This window comes from Anastrepha obliqua, chromosome 1 (genome assembly GCF_027943255.1).
Source record: "Anastrepha obliqua isolate idAnaObli1 chromosome 1, idAnaObli1_1.0, whole genome shotgun sequence".
Classification (NCBI taxonomy): Eukaryota; Metazoa; Arthropoda; class Insecta; order Diptera; family Tephritidae; genus Anastrepha; species Anastrepha obliqua.
This window is the reverse complement of record NC_072892.1, coordinates 26,978,204-26,999,161: the sequence shown is the minus strand read 5'-3', so window position 1 is coordinate 26,999,161 and position 20,958 is coordinate 26,978,204. Positions and strand designations below refer to the sequence as shown.

The 20,958-nt window shown below is 37.1% G+C and overlaps 1 protein-coding gene across 1 annotated transcript in view; it reads left to right on the top strand.

Moving 5' to 3' along the window:
- Nucleotides 1-20,958, top strand: part of LOC129239576 (uncharacterized) — a 36,092-nt gene that overhangs the window by 4,030 nt on the left and 11,104 nt on the right. The window lies entirely within an intron of this gene.

Genomic DNA, 20,958 nt, shown 5'->3' with positions numbered 1-20,958 from the left:
CTTCTCCAAACGAAGTTATTATACATGCCATTTAACGGTATTTTCAGAATTCAATTGGACAATATTTTGGTTCTTTTGTTTATAGACTTTCTCAAATCGTATTTCTTCTATTGCTCAAGTACTAGCGATACTCGCATCAGTATAAGGACGTGGTTTCACATGCGTACAGCATCAATCAAATCCCGTTGTTCCCATAAAAATTACGTGCATGAAAATATATTTATCAGCAGAGTGAGACCCCCAATACATATTTATATCAGCCAAAAGTTAATTAAAATATATATTTTAATAGAGTTGCCACATATTTTTGTTTTATAAAAATAATTTATAATGTTTTGGTGGCCTACAAGCTTCCTCTATTGCCAGTACTTCCGCCTGGAAGACACTACAGGATGACGCGCACAGATTTTTCAATTCTAAGTCAATGAGGCGGCCGCCGTAACCGAATGGATTGGTGCGTGACTACCATTCGGAGTTCACAGAGAGAACGTTGGTTCGAATCTCGGTGAAACACCAAAAGTAAGAAAAACATTTTTCTAATAGCGGTCGCCCCTCGGCAGGCAATGGTAAACCTCCGAGTGTATTTCTGCCATGAAAAAGCTCCTCATAAAAAAATATCTGCCATTCGTAGTCGGCTTGAAGCTGTAGGTCCCTCCATTTGTGGAACAACATCAAGACGCACACCACAAATAGGAGGAGGAGCTCGGCCAAACACCCAGAAAGGGTGTACGCGCCAATTACATATAAGTCAATGAGAATATATACCAGCACAATCCATTTTTGAACCATCTGTGTAGACTGTAGTGTCGAAGATGTTTAGTAAAAGTCCCTTACTCCATTCCTCCCGAGATAGGAAGAGAGTAGGAAAATTTCAATTAATGATGTAATTCCATTGGGATGATGGTACCAGTCCTCTCCGAGGTAAACTAAGTTTGTCGCAATAATAAGCTGGCATGACGACCATATGTTTTTTCCTTCCAGCGCCAGGCCTCATTTAACCTCAATGCATTAATGGTAGCCATTTTCTTGATATGGAGATCTACCGAAGTAGTAGGACATGAGTTAGATGCGCCAACTGTAATTGCACAGACTGGTCTTTGATTTCTACCAAATAGTTTGGTATTGTAAAGTCTTCTTCCTCCAAACTACCGACCCGTATGATAAAATCAGTCATATAACCTCTTTATACAGCCATCAAGTAAACTTAAGCCTTCTTCCTTCGTCTTTCAAGCCTAAGTTTTGCAGCATACAGATATATTTTAGCTTTCCTTACCCGTTCTTTTATGTTCAGTTTCCAATAAAGTTTGGAGTCCAAGTAAGTGGTAGGGTAAAATTCGGTACCTTGTACTTAGTTGTGAAAATCTTGAGTTCTGTTTTACGTGAGTTCAAACTTAAGCCATAGTCTGTAGCCCAAGAATTTAGGTCACTTAGCGCCCTTTGAATGATCCTACTGATCGTGTTAGGACACACTCCTGATTAGAGTGTACAGGTGTGTGATAAACTAATTACAAACGAAGATATCCTCCTACTATGTGTCCAGATTAAGAAATATTTGAAACTTCACGAACGTTAAGTGAAGTTTTATTTACCACGTCCGGCTCATTTCATTCGACGGCAATACCTTTAAGTTTACAGGTTCATGTTTTACTTGCTGTTAAATATTTATGACGGTTTAACAGCATTGTGAACAAATTTTAATGAAATGAAAGTAGCTGAGCAAAGCATTTCAAGAACCCCTAACTTTCGGCAAAATCGCTTTTACTATCAATTGTGAAAAATAACGGATTTGCATTTTTTGATCAAAAGTTTTTCTAAATAATGATGTGGTATAATGTAATTTGATACTGGTTTCGAGCTCGGCGTAACCCATTTACCTCTTTTTAATATTTTTGGTCATTGGTGACAAAGCAATGTTGCATAGTGTTTTTGGGTTGATGTTGATTAATAAAGGCTTATAAATTAAACTTATTAATATAGGAAATTAGTCCAATGATGTAATAGATTAAAATAACTTTATTAGAAATAAATTTGTGATGCACCGATTCGAGTTGCGGTTTTTATAAATCAAATACAGTGTACTCTCTCTTAAGCGGACACCTAAGGGACTGAAAAGAGGGTCCGAAAAAAGCATGAGTAGAATGTTGAGTAGACCGTATTTATGGTGCCACACAAAAAGGTGGTGTCAGTAGAGTTACGATGAAAATTGCGTTTTCATGACAATTGATCATGAACATGATTTGCTCTCCAATTACGAACCCAATTACGTTATTCACCATACAAAGCTTTGAGTTTGAGTTAGTTCAACTGTAGGTAATTGATATTAAATTAAAACATACATATAAATTAGAGCTTCAGATAACCGGGTATCAAGCAGTGCGAGAAGCTCAATACCGGTTGATTTCTAAACTGAGCAGCTAAACAAAAATTTTGAATTTTATTTGTCAGCATTTTTTTAGTCTTCCAACGAGGTTAGCAGTGTGTATAAATAATTTATAAAACTTAAAAAGAGTGCTGAGAAAAAGTCAAAATAATCATAACTAGTGCTCGAATACACTCGAACTCACGCTCAAAAATTTTCGAATAATGAGCATCGAGGAAGTTTGCGGGTACTCGTTGCCCATTTGCCGAGCTGTTCGAAAATGTGCGAACGAAATCGAGAGCTCTAATAGAAATCTTTATATTCCCCTATTCTTAACGGAAATTTATCCAAATGAGCTATCAAACCAAAACAAAAAGGAATAATTGAATGAAGGAAGGAAATAAATTCGTAACAAATTACCAAAAAAGACCAATAAGCAAAGAAATATAAAATTTTGTGAAATGGGAGCAAAAAAAAATTCATAAAAATACATGTGTATGGCCCCTCGGAAGGCAATGGCAATCCTCCGAGTGTATTTCAGCCCTTTTTCATGGCTGAAAATGCAAAAACCATTTGCCGTTCGGAGTCGACTTAAAACTGCAGGTCCTTCCATTTGTGGAACAAAGTCAAGACGCATACCTCAAATAGGAGGAGAAGCTCGGCCAAACACCTAACAGAAGTGTACGCGCCAATTATTTTTTATTTTATTTCTTTCTATGTGTTTCAGAAGAAGGCAAATTGTTAACAGCCTGTTTAATACTTATTCGAAAGTAACTAACGTATGAGTCGAAGGCTTTTTTTATGGCAAATTTGTTGTAATTATTATCGATGTAGCGAAAATGGAATAAAAATATACGAGAAATGATTACCACTGGCAGTGAAACTGTAATTTGAAAGAAGAGGAAAAGGATAACTGTCAGGATAAAATGTGGTTACGAGCAATAATAGTTGAGAGAGCGAACACCGTAGTTGGCGATGGCCGTGGGAACATACAAAAAAAAAAACTTAAGTGGCGCCGTATAATAATCAACCCATAAGCACTTAATTTTTTGCCGTGTACTGAACGCGACCGATCGATCATCAGTGGCACATCAAACGCGTAACAAAGATTTTTAAGGTTACCATCGCATCGTTGCTATGTGCGGCAGCTTTTTGCCAACTTGAATATGAGGAAAGAAAAACGAAAAGCATTTAATGGGAAATTAAGAAAAGTAAAAAGGAAAAAAGCATGAAACCAACGTAACGCAGTAAAACAACAAGTAGATTGGCGTAATCTACACGGAAAGTAATCAGTTTGTGATGTTGTTGCTCCCGATTGATACATTTCATATGATTTGCTTTAGTTGATCTTCGCTGCTAATTACTTGGGGGTCGCTGCAGCAGGTCGTTTATTTTGTGTATTTTTTCTGTTTAATAAATCAAAGTAATCAGCATGATTTTTTGTTTTTTTTTGTTTTTGATAGAATATAGTGATGTTGGTCAAGTAAAAAGTTCTGTGATTGCGCTTTCTATTCAGTTTGATTATGAAAGCGAAGAAATTGAGATGAAATATGTGCCATTTTGCTTTATAACTTTTGTCTATTTTGAAGCAGATTTACTTGTCTCTATTGATAAAATACCTGTCCTGAGTGCTTTAAAAGGTGCTAATCGTTTGGTGTTAGGTCTGGACTATAAGGCGGATGCAATAGAACTTCTGTCTCGCCGTTAAAGATTTATGCGACTTGGCTTGATGGGACAAAATACACTTCATATTCGCCAATTCTGGGTGTTTCTAGCCAATCGACGGTTTCAACCGGACCAGTCGTTGACAGTAGAGATCTGAATTGAGTAGTCGCCTTAACGAGAGCAGCTCAAAGTGGAAGATTTTCTTCCAGTCCCACTAAACATTTAGCAAAACCTTATTGAAAATTAATCCAGGTGTGGCTCGCCGCGATTTGGCCATGCTTTTTTGGCTGTTCATCTTGCATGTGGCCCATTTTTCACTCTCAGTTATTATCCGCTTCGAAAATACCCTATTATCAGAAAGTACCGGGAATGTTTAAATAAAACAAAACAAATTTAAATTTCAGGCAAATTTATTTTATCTTCTTCAAAATAAGACCCGTATAAAGCAACACACATGTTCCAACGTTTAATCCAGTCCTCTATGCACCCCTGGTAGGCCGACGAAGGGATGGCCTTCACCTCCTTTGTCACATTCTCTTTGATCTCCTCTATCGACTGAAATCTCCTTCCACTTCCACGAAGTGGTAACTTCAACTTGGGAAACAAAAAGAAGTCGCACGGGGCCATACCAGTGAATACGGTACTTGCACGATGGTATTTACTTGGTGTTTGGCCAAATAATCCAGCACAATTTGGGCTCGGTGCGATGACGTGTTATCATCATGCAAAATCCAAGAATTGTTTGCCCACATTTCCGGCCGTTTGCGACGAACAGCATCTCTCAAGCGCTTCAAAATGGATAAATAATATTCTTTATTGACTGTCTGGCCCGATGGAAGGTACTCATGGTGCAGCACGCCTTGGCAATCGAAGAAAACAGTCAACATCACCTTCCCGGTACTTTTTGATCGTAGGGTACCAGGCGTTCGGTTTCAAAAGATCTTTTGCGTTAATTTGTGTAGCGCTCATACATCGAGTTTCTTCTTGGTACCAGGCTTATTCAAATGGTTTCAAACGCTTTTCTGACTAATCTTTAGTTTCTGGGTAATGAAATGCTTGACTTTATCGGCATTTTCATCTTTGACGTCCATATTTCCAGTACGAAATCATTGGAACCAGCGCTATACTGTTGCATTCGATAGTGCGCCCCAATTTGATTGACTGTTCTGACGTTTAATGTTGATACTGGAGAATGTATGACAGTTTCTCTTTCTTAATTGAATTTTGGAACGCTGTAACAAACTTAAAACTGTCCAAAAAAACAAAAAAAAAACAATGTTTCACTAATATTTTTGAAGCCTATGTTATCTTTAAATCGAGCCAATGCAATACATACAGGGTCCGGCACTCGAAGTGTAATCAATTAAAAAGGCCATAAATTTAGTTTGGAAAATTGCTTGTATTCAATTCAAAGTAAAAAATGTGTGAAAATAATATAAAATTAAGAATCAATTTACTTTTGCTCGATATGACCACCTTTTGCCTTTACTATGACCTTGAGACGGTCCGGAAACGAGTCACAAGCTGCCCGAATGTGACTTGCAGGTATTTTGGCTCACTCGCAGACAATGGATTTTTTCAGCGCCTCGAGACTGGTGAATCTTTTAGTTCGAACCCTGCTCTCCAAAATGGCTCAAAGAGAATAATCCATCGGATTCGCGTCTGGTGAATTTGAGCGCCATTGTGTGGACGTTATGAAGTTCGGAACGTTGCTTTTTAGCCATTCTTGGTTCACTCGAGCTTTGTAAGATGGTGTCGAGTCGTGTTGAAACGTCCATGGCCTGTCACCGAAATGTTTGTCTTACTTTTTCGATAATATTTCGCATTTACCTTGACGCCAGGCCCGATGAAAACGATTGGAGAGCGCTCGTCTGTGGTTACAGCAGCCCAAACCATTACCGGTGGCGGGTGCTGCCTCCTGGTGACCAATCGATGATTCAAATTCTCGTATGGTCAAATAAACCTTATCGTTTTGGGAGTTTACGAATTGTTCAATTTGAAAAATTTTCTCGTCAGAAAACACAAGCGGCCAAGCGAAGCAACTATATACTTGGCTCTCTCAAGTCTGACTTGTTGCTGCTTTGGTGTGAGATCATGCGCCTTTTGGATCTTGTAAGGCTTGACTTTGAGATCATTTTTCAGTATGCAGTAGCTACGGTCAGATACAATATTTTTAGTTCTTTCGCCATTTGATTGGCACTTCGTCGGGGATTTTGCTCAAGTCGCTTCTTCACTTTTTGAACAATATATGAAAGTTACTCACTTATAACTCTTTTGCAGGACTATTGCAAAATAATGTTGCTAATACGAGTATATAAAAAAAGTTCTCAAATTTCATTTCTTTGCGTCTGAAAACTCATAAATAAAAGCAATACGAAAAATTATCATTTTGCGTTATTGACCCACACCCACCTAATCAACAATGCGAATACCCGTAATAGAAAAACTAAATGAAATTGCATTTGAAAGCAAGCAAATCAGTTTAAGTGTATTAAATAAACGAATAGCTGAAAACAATCTGTTGGACGTATTCGAATTATTTCTTGGTATTAAGAGAAGAGCACTATTCACTGCCACGATCGCTCGTATTTCTGCATACACGCAAGGGATGCCAATGCGTTCCACGTCCCGAAAATGCGGGATTAGATGGTAGATATTAATTACTTCAAATTATTTGAGTCATTTTGTGAAGAATGTTTAAGTGACTGTTCCCATAGCGCCACTAATGTGAACGAAGCAGAAAGTTTTTAAGTAAAGTTGCGTAATTTAATAAATCCATATACGATAGCCCCCTTAAACCAAAATACTTGTACTTTACGCGATGTGCTGATAAAGAAGTTTAAATAGATGTTTTTATCATCAGGTTTTCTAAGTAGCAGATTCAGGTCAACATTAGAAGACTCCTCTTTAAGGGGTTAGGGGTAGTCAGAGGCCCGAAAAACTATGATTTTCAATAATTTTGTTTTGCTAGTCAGTTGCTTTATTTTACAAAAATAAAAACATAGCATTAATACATCATGTTTCGACTTGACTTAAGCAAAATTTCAAAAAAAAAAAAAAAAAAACAATAACACTAGTTTACGAATTTTCACTTTCAAAAATGGTCCTCGACCAGAAAGCGTTTTTTAGACTAATTTAAGATCGCTGAAACCAAAAATTAATTTTATTTTTTTTTTTCAAAGAACAGTTTCCGAGATATTCCCAAAATAGTGCAGTTATTACCTGCAATCTCGAAAACAGTGCACGCCATTTCTTTAAAGTGAAAAAATTTCGAAAGGCACACATATAGCCTACATGGCAGTATATAATTCGTGCCAATGGAAGTCGTAGTTTTCGCAAAACAGCTGTTGAAAGTTAAAAAAAGGAGTTTCTACGTTTTTTACTAAATTATGAAAGTTTATTAACTTTTTTCTGGAACAACAAATTTTTTTATATCGACATAAGATAAGTTTTCTCAAAGACAATTTTGTCACCTACATTTTAAGCCTAAGTTTGTCTGAATCGATGAAAAATTGTAGAAGTTATAACGTATTATGTGAACGAAGACAATTTCATCGTCTGTCCTTTTGATGTATACAATACGGTTTCGAACAAAAGTAAATCATGCCAGCCTGCGTATTGAGTCACGCAAAATAACTGTTCTTAGGCTCTCTTTAATTAAAAACAATATTTATTTCATACAAATAAATATATATATATTATATATAATATTGTATATTGTCATGTCGGTTATATGTGTGCCTTTGGCACTGTGTGCCTTTATGCACTTCAAAGAAATGGCGCGCACTGTTTTCGAGATTGCAGGTAATACAACTGCACTATTTTGGGAATATCTCGGAAACTGTTCTTTGAAAAACAAAAAATCATTTTTGGTTTCAGCGACCTCAAATTAGTTCAAAATAAGCCTTTTGGTCGAGGACAATTTTTGGTGTAAACTAGTGTAATTGTAAAAGTTACTGCTTTTTGTGTGGAGCCCGTCTCTCCAGAAGCCCCTTGCGGTGATCATCATAAATCCTTGGAGATTCATCTAAAATCAACTGGACAAGAGAAATTAGTTTTATTAATAGATAATCTTGTGCCTGATCGAAGCTTCAAAATTAACAATGTGGCGGCCTCAGGAAATATTTTTCAGATTTTTAGGGCTTTACCATATTTAAGAGATGCCGATCGTGCTAATTCGATGCGACATCATATTTCTCTTGAGGTATCCAAGCTTACGTTGAGAAAGCAACCAAGGTAAAGGGTGTTTTTTTTAGAGGTTAGGTTTTCAAGTTGGCACTACTTTTTTCGTAGATGGTCTTTTTGACAGCTGTCACTTGATTTATGCTCAGTTTGGTTTTCCATTTCATAATGAATAGATTTACACCTGAACAACGTTTGCAAATCGTGCAAATTTATTACGAATATAATGGTTCGGTTCGCGCGACGCATCGAAGAAAATTTTGTTCAGCGATGAAGCTCACTTTTGGTTGAATGGGTATGTCAATAAGCAAAATTGTCGCATTTAGAGTGAACATAATCCACAAGCCATTGCTGAGACGCCGTTACATCCTCAAAAAGTCACTGTTTGGTGTGCTCTATGGGCAGAGGGAGTCATTGGTCCATATTTCTTTAAAAATGAAGCCGGCCATAATGTTACAGTCAATGGAAAGCGCTATAGAGCCATGATTAATGACTTTTTCGTGCCTGAATTGGACGATGTTGATGTGGACGACCTTTGGTTCCAACAAGACGGCGCTACATGCCATACAGCCAACGCAACAATCGATTTATTGAAGGAAACTTTTGGTGAGCGCATTATCTCGCGCCGTGGACCTGTGGCGTGGCCTCCAAGATCGTGCGATATAATACCGCTGGACTATTTCTTGTGGGGCTATGTGAAGTCGCTTGTCTACGCAGATAAGCCCGAGACGATTGACGTCTTGGAAGAGAATATTCGGCGCGTTATTGCTGATATACGGCCCCAATTGCTGCAAAAAGTGGTCGAAAATTGGGCCTCTCGGCTGGAATTTATTCGAGCCAGCCACGGCGGCCACTTGCCCGAAATCATTTTTAAAACATAATGGCGAACCCTTATCTTTATAATAAAGCTAAATTCTTGGCCATAACATTAAATTATATACGTTTTATTTCATCTTGAAAACCTAACCTCTAAAAAAAACACCCTATATCTAAATTTATTAACTCTTTCTACAGGAGCATTGTTGATTGTTAAATAAGTGTTGTTGTATGTATTTAGTTTTGCTGATGTTGATTTTGAGGCCGTACAGTTGACTGTGCATTGTAACTTTGTCGACCAGTTTTTGAAGGCCAGCCAAGCTGTCACATAGTAGAGTTGTATCGTCGGCGCACCTGATGTTATTTATAATGCCGCCATTTACTTTGATACCATCCTCAATGTTTTCTAATGCTTCTTGAAATAGGTATTCTCTCGGAGTAAATATTCGTCTGCATACTCCCTGCAGCCTGTTCGAATACCTTTAGAAATCGGTATGTCTTTAGTGTGATCACTGCTGTTTGGTGGTAATAAAAAATTTTCAATTGCTTGGATTTCCTTTTCATCGATATTCAGAGATCTTAAAATATTGAACAATTTGTGATGTTGCACAGTGTTCGTAGTCAACCAAACAAAGAAAGACATCTTTTTGTACATCTCTACAATTTTCAAGAAGCATCTGGACATAAAGCTTCTCCTGTATCCATTCCTCCACGGAACCCAAAGTGCGTTTCACTCATTGCATCTTCGCATGTTTCGTAAATTGTGTTGTGTAGAACTTCAAGAAATATTGTTAGGGCGTAACTCATTACACTTATCAGTCTATATTCACTGCAATACTTAGCATTCGATTTTTTCGGAAGGGTAATAAACGTTGATTTCAGCCAATCTGCAGAGTATAGGTATGTTTGTATTATATAAATGATTGAAAAGTTTAACAAGGAGTTGTAGATTCTCGTCGTTTATAAGTATTAGATTTTCTGATGGAATTTGATTAGGTCCTGTAGCTTTATTTGATTTCATATTTTTAATAACACTTTCGATTTAATTTTTACTTATCGGAATACCGGAGAGCAATTGTGAAGGAAGACTGTAGTTTGATCTGCTATTATCAGTGAAAATTGTTTTTAAATAATCTTCCCAAATAGCTTTTTTCTCATCTGTTTTCAAAACAATTTCGTTGAGTGAGTTTACAAGGACTGACCGGCTTCTTTTTCTACGTATCACTATTGTTTCTTTCAATTTTTTGTGCAGATTGCAGTCATTGTGTAGGTCTTGCAGTATTTCGATTTCCTGACATTGCTTATTTAACCAATCGTTTTTGCTGAGTGAATTTTGCGGCTACCATTCGGAATTCACAGAGAGAACCTAGGTTCGAATCTCGGTGAAACACCAAAATTAAGAAAAAGTTTTTTCCAATAGCGGTCGCCCCTCGGCAGGCAATGGCAAACCTTCGAGTGTATTTCTGCCGTGAAAAAGCTCCTCATAAAAAATATTTGCCTTTCGGAGTCGGTTGTTTTCAGTTATTGAATTTCTACTCATATTAAAAAAAGTGATATTCCAAGATGAATGAATCCCGGAATTAGTTTAAAAATACCCCGAAATCCCGGTAGCAAAATTTTTCACTTATTAGGCACCCATTAAACACACAATACGTACATATCAGCGTGTGGATGCGTATGTGCAGTTGGAAGAAAAAATTTGGCTATTTGTGATTTATTGCACATTCGCTTTATTTACATACATACATAAGTATGTGCATATATACAGTGAAATTCCTTATAACCGGACACTCACCGTCGCAGTGGCTTTGTTATTGTAAATTGCTCAGAAATTGCCGTTTATTTAAAAAGGTATGATCTACGAATTTATGAATATTTAGTAATAAATATTACATATGCAAACATACACACATATGCATTAGGGCGGGTTGATTTAGAAATCGCTCATTGCTCTGTGAAAATCTTATTCTAGGGATCAAAATAAGAAATTTTGCCGAAGGAACCATACCTCTAAAACGAATTCTGATGCCCCCCAATTTGGGTCGAATGAAAAATCCCACTTTGACCCATTTAGAGTGCTCCAATCGAGTCCAAATGTATGACCGATCCCCACTAACTTTGGACGGCCGATCCATCCATGCCAGTGGCACACCCCCTGGAACTCCCCTGGGGGGTTCCCCATACAATCATTTCAAAATATCACCATTTTTGTCCTTTACATGAGAAAAGAAACTAAAAAGTTCGACCCAAATTGGGGGACATCAGAATTCGTTTTAGAGGTATGGTTCCTTCGGCAAAGTTTCTTATTTTGATCCCTAGAATATGATTTTCACAGAGCAATGGGCGATTTTTTTGCCTCCCCACAAATCGACCTGGCCTAATATGCATATATATGTATGTACCTATGTCCGATATGCATGCAGCTAGTATCTACAGTCGAATGGATGGAGGTGGCCAACATTTGTAAATGCACGTGTTCGAAGCTCTGAGCACGACACACCAAATAAGTTTTTTCTAATAGCGCTCACCCCTCAGCCTCCAAGACTATTTCTGCAATGAAAAGCATGGTCCATCATAAAAAAGGACCATCTGTCGTTTGGAGGCGATATAAAACTGTAGGTCCCTCCTTTTGCGGAAAAATATCCAGAAACACATTATAAATACAAGAAAGAGCTCGGCCAAACACCCAAGTGTCAAAAATGGCGACACCATTTGCAAAAATTATAACCCTTCCGATAGAGTGATTAAATTTGTGCCACTTGTTATATATGTATGTATGTATGTATATAATTTTGTAATAGTTGATCGCTTAAAAATTGAATGTTTTAGTTATACTATAAATGTTCATTTTCAAAATGACTACCGATATTTTTCATATTTTGAAAAGCTAATATACAAAGTCAAAGTATCAACGCGCAACCAGTTTTAACGCTTCGTCGTGCGATGTTATGGGCCGGTTTACGTACTCGTACTTTTTCATTAGATTCCTCTTCTGAACCATTTACATCCATATGTACATATATATGTACATACACTGATGGACAAAAGTCACCGTCATTTAGTATCTAGAAGATTATAACATCTCCCGTGCCCAGAAGATAATGGAAACATAAAAAGTAGTATATATAACGAAAACTATTATTTATTTAAATTCTGTTTTAGTTTAAACATAAGGTTAATTCAAGAAGTATTTATAAAAAAAATGGCATATAATGGTTGCTGTGTGTATTTCTGGTGGACAAAATCACCGTCATTTAATAAAGTACTTAATCAATTTAAGTGCTAATATTATTTTATAATAGTACGATGTGTGTTTGCCGTTATTTTTGATGACAGCTTGCAATCGTTTCTGCATCGAATGAGCCAGTTTTTTTGTAACATCCGGGCTTATTTTCTGCCATTCCTGTAGCAGCGTTTGCTTAAGCATATTTTTTGAGGTAACGTGATGCTCCCGAATGCGCCGATCCAAATTGTCCCATAAATGTTCTATTGGATTCAGGACGGGTGACTGTGGCGAAATTTTCAGGTATGGGGAGTGTTGTACAAGACCCGCAAACGAGCTATTTCTGCGGTGTGCTTGGAGTCATTGTCATGTTGAAAATAATAGTCTGATTCAATGCCAAGCTTTTGAGCATTTTTTTGGAGATTTTCTTTAAGGATATTCAAATAAAGTCCTTTGTCCATTATTTCATCGATAAAGACGACCTCTCCGACACCAGCCGCCGACATGCATCCCCATACCATGACTCCAGCACCACCGTGTTTCACAGTTGTTTGTATATGCTTCTCTGCTAATGCATCGCCCTGCTTTCTCCACGTTAAAACACGTCCGTCTGATTAAAATATGCAAAATTTACTTTCATTAGAGAAGATAACTTTTTCCAGAAATCTATTCCCTTGCTTAAATGCTCTTTTGCGAAGGAAAGACGCTTCGTTTGGTTGACCTTGCTGATCTGTGGTTTTTTTCTGCATACTCTGGCGTTATAACCAGCGGAATTCAGCGCCCTGCGCACAGTACGTGGGTGAACAACTGTACCAATGCTTTCCTTTATCGATGCAGCAATTTCTGTTTTTATTATTTCAAGCTTTTCTCGTTCAGGTAGTGCCGGCGATCGTCCACTCCTTGCCAAATATTTGCACTTTTGTTCATCTTTAAATCTTTTTATTATTCCAGTAATAGTGGTGCGTGGACGATTTACTAATGAGCATGTCTCCCGAATGGTCTTGCTTTGATTATACGCATTTAAAATAATTTTTCTCTCTTCAATTGTGGTTTCTCTCCTTTTTTGATTCATTTTTAACAATCACAATTTTAATTAAGTACCGTTATAAAATGTATACAGATCAGTCTTAAAGCTACCATACTAAACGGACTCACTGAAAAAAGGAGCCAGATTGGCTTAAATTTTTGTTAAAATTATTTTAAACGGCAAGCCGAGCTGATGTGACGGTGAATTTTGTCCTCCAAAAAGGTGACAAAAATATTTTATTTTTCATTTTTCCAAAAATGGGCTAGCAAGAGAAAGATATTTAAGCTGAAATAGAATATAATAAATAAATCATAGTTTTTGTTAAATATGCTACTTTTCATGTTTCCATTATATTCTGGGCACGGGAGATGTTATAATCTTCTAGATACTAAATGACGGTGACTTTTGTCCATCTGTGTATGTCATATGTGCTGTGAATTATAGGTAAAGTTGGTCTGATTCCTGTTGTTTTGCGAATGACATCTTCATTTACCCCTTTACAGACAAAGTTAGCTGTACAACTAACTTTGCCTAACTTTAAGTATTTCTGGGACATATACTCGTAAAGGAAACTTGATTCTGTTTCGTCTCTTAAAATTGATGTTGCCTTGTGAGACGAAAATGTCCTCAACTCTCAAATACCACCTTCCAGTAACATAGTTAAAAAATCCAAAATACAATTTTATTTCCCAAAAGTGATATTATCGCCTTCAAAGTAAACCTAATCAATTGCAACACACTGACGCCAGTGTTTGCCTCAGCTCTCGAAACAGTTCTGGAACTCTATTCTCGTTATAGCCATCAAAGCCATCCTAGATTTTTTCATTACTACCTTTCGGCTGTTAAAACGTGTTCCCCGTAGTGGTTTTTGATTGGATGAAACAGAGAGCAGGGAACCATATCAGATGAATTCGATGGCTCTTGAATGCTATTCGTTTCGTTCTTGATCAAAAATTTACGGCACTGTGCGACTGTGCGTAATCATGGTGAAAAACCCACGAGTTGTTTTTCCACAAATCCTTTCTTTTTTGGCGAACTTCTTCACGTAAGCGAGCGCCCCTTTACACCCAAACAATAGTCCTTATTAACTGTCTGACCTTATAGCAAAAATTCTTGGTGTTCAATACCGTTGTAATCCGTTGGAGCATCGCTTTCTGTTTTGACTGAAAACAACGTGGTTTTTTTAGGATTGATCCATTTGGAGCTCTCCACTCACCCGCCTGATGTCTGGATTGCATGTCGAACTCATAAACCCACGTCTCGTATCCAGTAATGATGCGTTTGATGAATGTTGAGTCGGACTCAGCCTATCAAAGCTGCCCTTTTTTCACGTGGAATTCAGATCCTTTGGGGCAAATTTTGCTACAACAAGCAATGTTCAAGTCATCTGCCAGTTTTCTGATGGTTAATTTGCGGCTATTGATCAACTTTTCTCTCACTTTATCAGTTTTCGATGTCGACGGCCTACCACTACGTTCGTCATCCTTGATGGACTCACGATCTCATATGAAACATTCATGCCTCTCGTAAGCGGCTGTTTTCTTTAGAGAACCATTAACGAAACAGTTCCCCAACATTTCTAAGGTTTCTGCACCATTGAACCCATTTTTAATGCAAAATTAAATACAAATCCGTTGATGCAAATTCAAATTCATTTTAAAAACTGTAAAAAATCGAAAACACGTGCGGATGTTGATTTATTCAAGTCAACGTAACTTTTTCAAAAGTCAAGCAATGTAATACAATTTTGGTAGAAATGTTAATCACAGATGTGGCAACCTAATAAAGAAACAAAAACAGAACTCAAATAAGTTGACTTAGAGTGTCACCGGGCGGTTGTTCCGAGAACTTTTTGATCAAGGCGCTATAATTATATGAATCTATATTTAGACTTATTGTCTTCAGATATCTGATTGTTAGTTTTAAGTTAATATTCAATTCTACTGGTGGTGGTGGGGGTGTTGTCTGAGTAATACAGTCCAGACCCAATTACCTCAAATGGTGTCGTTTTGTTACACCACTTGTAGAACCAGTGTTTTTTATTAGTCGAACCATCTTGACTTGAATATGAATTTTCCTATTTCGTCTATTTTCTTTTCTGCAATATTTAAATAAATAAATTTCTTTCGAGTCAACCATTGAAAATTCCCCCAGCATTTTATTTCGTAGAGCACCCAGACTTGGGCACAGCTATTGAAACACTGTTTCCTTAGATGCCTCTTGATTGCTGCTTCTACATCTGTCCTTGTACGACCACCCCATCTTCCTGGCATGGTCTCTCAAAGACCAATGACCGGTTATTGTTGACGTAATTCTGTATATGTCAGCTTATGGCTTTCTTAACAAATCGCCAGTCCTGGATTTGTTGAAATTGTGCCACGTTTGATTAGTTATTTTCCAGATATTCGTGTTACACCATCTGTTAACGGATTGCTTCTAGAATAGCGGGAAGATCTTCTTTTTGCGCTCGCCTTGGGAATAGCCTATTTCTACCGCTTCGGATTCGTTATAGGATGCCCGGTGTCTTGCCAGTTCATCAGCGTTCTCATTCTTCAATTCTACTTGAATTAAATATTAAGTTGGGGATTAAGTTCGTAGCGTTTTTACCGAAGACTTTTATTTATACAAAAAACAATAATTATATCAACAAGTTAATCAACTATATATTCGCATTTCCTGTTTACAACCTCTTCCCACCTCTCGACTAATTTGCTGATACCATTCCGCCAAAAATGGTCTGGTCTTGTGTCAAAGAAGTTCTTGAGCAAGTTTTAAGGACTTCTTTATTCTCGAATGGTTTGACAGGGAGCGGAAAAGATGGTAATCGGTTGGTGCAGGGTGCATCCACCGAACCTTCCATTCGAGATCTTGGAGTGCTACTTTGACGACTTGTGCAACATGGGGCCTGGTGTTGTGGTGAAGGAGTATGGTTTGCCCATGTCAATCAGATCTTTTCAATCGAATAGCCTCATTCACGCGGTGTAGCTGGGCAATATAGAGGTCCTTGTTAACAGTGGAGTTCTTTTAGAGTATTGGCCAGTGCACCATATCCTCCCAGTCCTACCAAACCCATATCATGATTTTCTTTGGATAGTTTGACTCTCGGCTTTAACGTATCCCTGAAGCCATCTACTCTTTTCATATTGATGTGTAGGCACCATTTCTCATCTCCCGTAACAATTCGGTACAAAAAGCGCTGTTTATGACCGCGTGTTGCTCGGTGGAGGGCGAGATGCTGAGAACCAATTTCAAGGTGACTTTATTTGTTTATTTTTCGATAAATCCCATTAAATGAAGGTAGTTTTATGATCGCAGTTCATTTTTTCGCCCAATTCACGACTGGCTTAGCAACCGTTCTCCTTCAAAAATTATTTGAGACGTACTTCATGGAATTCAGAAGACCTTCCGCTGCGGGACGTATCATGGACGTTAAAGTCGCCATTTTTGAACTTTGCAAACCATTCCCGTGCTGTAGGCTCGTCTATGGCACCTTCTACATACCCAGAGCAAGTGTCGAAAATGCTGATTTTTTACCTCTTGGGTGTTCCATTTCTAAGCCTCAAAACTAATAAAAATTTAAATAACTAAAAAATACAACTAACATAGTTTTGTAAAGCAGAAAGAGTTCTATCGAATGAATACTTACCCTTTGCCAAACAGCAAACAAAACGTTGTAAAATAAAAGAAAATATAAAAATGCTATGAACTTATTCCCCAACCCAATCTTTAAAAGTTGTGACTTGCATTCTGTAGAAGTATTATAAAATACTAAAAATCTTACATACGAGTGTACACCCATAATATCGCTTATTCTTCAGATTGAATTCCAAAGAGTGGTCTTCAGTGCGGACATGTTGATGAATTTGGAGAAAACCGTCGAAATCATTCGCCAAATCGAGTCCTTCCGGAAATTTTGCATAGATTGGCAATGGAATCTTCGGAATAAAAATCAGAAAATTTTTTCGTTTATGAGAGATTTTTGATCAAAATAGTTTGAAATGTAGTGTCCGTGTTCGCTTATTAGAGTGCGCCGTTATGGGGATGATATTTGTATGAAAAATTTAATAAAAAATCCGTGCGGACGAAATTTTTCCGATCATTGAAGATGCCCTGTTATAAGGCCTGTCCGTAAAGAGAAATTTTACTATACATATGAACGCACAACGCATATGTAACACAACAATTTGTAATCTCTCTATGTAGTTCGTCTGTAAATCAACAGTAATTTATACGATCGGCCGTCAATATTACGTACACGTGCATACCCACGCAACAATCAATCCACCTTAGAGGCCATGTGCACTTACTGCTCAATACAGGTATTATACTATGTATTCTTGTGTGTATGCGTGTATGCATGAGCCTACATGCGAAGAGCTTTCGAAATATCTGTGCATCATGCAATTCGCCAACGAGTAGTAGAACTCGTAAAAAAGTGAAATGGCAAATCGGAAAATTGGAAAATCACTCATTCGAAGCTTTCCCTACCTTTTACTAAAATTATTTTTGGCTATTGTTTTTCTTACGCTTACGTAGTAGCAAACTTATATACATACAAACATTTGTATTTATTTTATTGCTGTTCAGATGTGCTCGTGTTATTGTTTATATACGAGTACTACGAGCAAAATTAAAGTTGTTGTTGATTCTATCTATTTTTTGCTGTGTCGTTTCGAACCGTTTAAATTTAACTAAAAACCTTCGCTAAAATGTTTATTCAGTATCTGGTTGTTAGGTTGGCGTACATGAGAAGGTGAGATGTCTGAAATAATTGCGAAATGCATCAGATGGAAATATGGATTTTTAATTTTTTGTTTTTGAAAATTAAAATAAAAGGTGTGACATAAAGTCACCCTTTCACTGCTGCAACAAAGTTCATTAAACCGAAAATGTTTCCGGTTTTAGGAAAAGCGAATTTTCGTACAAATATTAAATGGGTTGTGTGTGCGCGTGTTGTGTAGTATGTGTGCGTAAGCAGATCGGATGGCCGCTTGCGTTTGATGTTGATATCGTCGCCATCAGTCGCCTAGCCGGCAATTTATGTAGCATGCAACAACGCTAAGCATAATTTTATGGCAAACGTCATAATTTTCTAGCTTTGTTGAATTGGCTCATATGCGCGTTTGTATTTGCATGTGTATGTGTGGCGAAATTTCCTTTTGTTCATCTACAAACTAAAAATGTATCTTTTGTTGATTCAAACAAGTGGGAAAAATGTGTAAACAATTTAGAAATATTTATTTAATGCAAAGGTATACATACATGCATACATATGCACGAGTATGTATGTATACATATATAAATATGGGCATACGCTCAGGTGCGAATAGTTTTATAGTACATACCTGACTTAGTATGTATCCCGAAGCGTTGATACAAACGTACAAATTTTTGTATACACTAATTCATCCCCTCATAGCCCCCATACGCTTTTTCCTAGAAATCAATTGAGTATCTGTGCTCGTGGACGATCGTGAGTAAGCATCCTGCAGTAAAAAGTCAAAGTACTCAGCAAATATTCTAGACTCTAGAATCTAGAGCATGAACCGATGGAATTTGAAGGAAACATCCACACTTGTTCTAAAGTGACTAGAATGGTACTAGTTGTAAAATGAGCAACTAGAAATAGCGCAAAATTAGTCACCCCATTGGAAGGAAAAATTCACACTTGTTCCAAAATGACTAGAATGGTACTAGTTGCAAAATGATCAATTAGAGGTGGCGCAAAATTAATCACCCCATCGGAAGGAAAAATTCATGCTTGTTCCAAAGTAACTAGAATGGTACTAGTTGTAAAAAGATGAATTAGAGGTGGCGCAAAATTAATCACTCCATCGGAAGGTCTATAATTTTTGCAAATGGAGTCGTACGTCAATCATATTTGACTCTTGCGATCGAGGCAGCTGCAGTATACAAACGGACAAGCAATCGATCACGTAAGGGTCGAAATATAAATTCCGTTCACTCAAAATAATTTTTTTATTTAGTAAAAAAGCTATTAAAAGCAAAAAAAAAAAAAAAAATTAATGTTTAATTTCGTGCAGTGGTACTGCCAGAAAAAAATCGACGGCATCTGCGTGGAGCGTGGAGCGGATAGTGAAGCGATAATGAGTTGATCATAGCCGATTTCAGAATTAAGTTGAACACAAAAAGAGTTGAAAGAACGTCTTGTAGACGAAGGCGCTTTAATACCGACAAAACTGCTCAACGAAATATAAAAACTCAATACAACACTGAACTAAACGCAATATTGACTAATAGCGGTGATGCATCCTGGGAGCAGATAATCAACACGGTAAAGCAAATCGCATCGAACAAGCTTGGATATGAATTTAGGAATAAAAACAGCCATGGATATCGAATAATACTAGTACATAGTCTGCCATCAATGACAGAAACGCATTAAACATTCACTTGGTTAGTAATTACCCAATGACCATAAAATATAGTGAAGTAGCAAAAAAAGTAAAGAAGCTAGCCAGGCGTGACAACAGAAATCATTACGCAAACCTGGCCACAGCCGCAAGAGAAGCCTCAGGTGTGCACAACTGGAGAGAACTGCACCGTATTATCAACAATCCCATCCAACACAAACCCAATTCCAAACCACCGATTAAAAGCAAAAGCATTGCACTATTAATCAACGCCGACCATCAAATACAACGGTGGAGAAAACATTTTGAGCTTATCTCCAACCCAAATACAAAGGAGGAACAGCATGGTGATGAATATAACACAAATGGAGGGACCAAGAGTTTTGAGCCGACTCCGAACGGCAAATTGTTTTTTATGAAGAGATTCGAACCTTCGCACTCCTGAACGGTACTCACGCACCAACACATTCGGTTACGGTGACCCAAATGAGAATTAGCTGCATATACATAAATGTTGATGGAGCCAATCATCTGCTTATTTTGTTTATTATGAAGTAGTTTGTTAACTGGTGAAAATCTGATGTAGAAGCTGACTAGTTCCTTTCGTAGGACTTAGCCATGTGAAGAATATCAGTTCCTAGCATTGAAAGAAGGTAGCGGACAAAGTACAAGGTGTTGCAAAATTAGCCACCCAATATAGCGGCAATAACAACATTCCTGGCGTCAGGCTGAATTTGGAATTACTTCTCGAAATACTTCTTGAATCTGGAAGTACTTCTCGTTTGAGCAAAGCTTCCTGTAATTTTTCGCTTCCTTTGAAGAAATACTAAGATGCAAGGTGAACTTTCGTTATTGGTGATCTTGGTGTGTTCATACAATAAAATATTTAATACTAAACATATTTTCAAATAATTTTTTTTTTTTTTACTTTTGCTGAATATTTTCGATTTTAAGTTCTGACTCTTTTGTATTCAGTGTGCCATATGTTCCTTTTCGTTTCTGAGGAAAAGAAAATAAACCGAAAATTAAAAATATTTATGGAGTACGTGAATGATTTAATTTCCCTGATGAGAATGCATTACATATAGACTACCAACAAACAATAAATATTTTACTGATAATGCAAATTAATTTATATTATCAACATTTCTATTGCAATTTTTTTCAATAATCAGTACAAAAAAATATTTCTACTTCCGTTTCTTTCGGTAATCAATAAAAAAGTATTTTTAGTCCAATTTTTTCAGTAATCGTTAAAAAAATATTTTACTGCAGTTTTTTTCAGTTGCAAAAAAATATTTTTACTGCAATT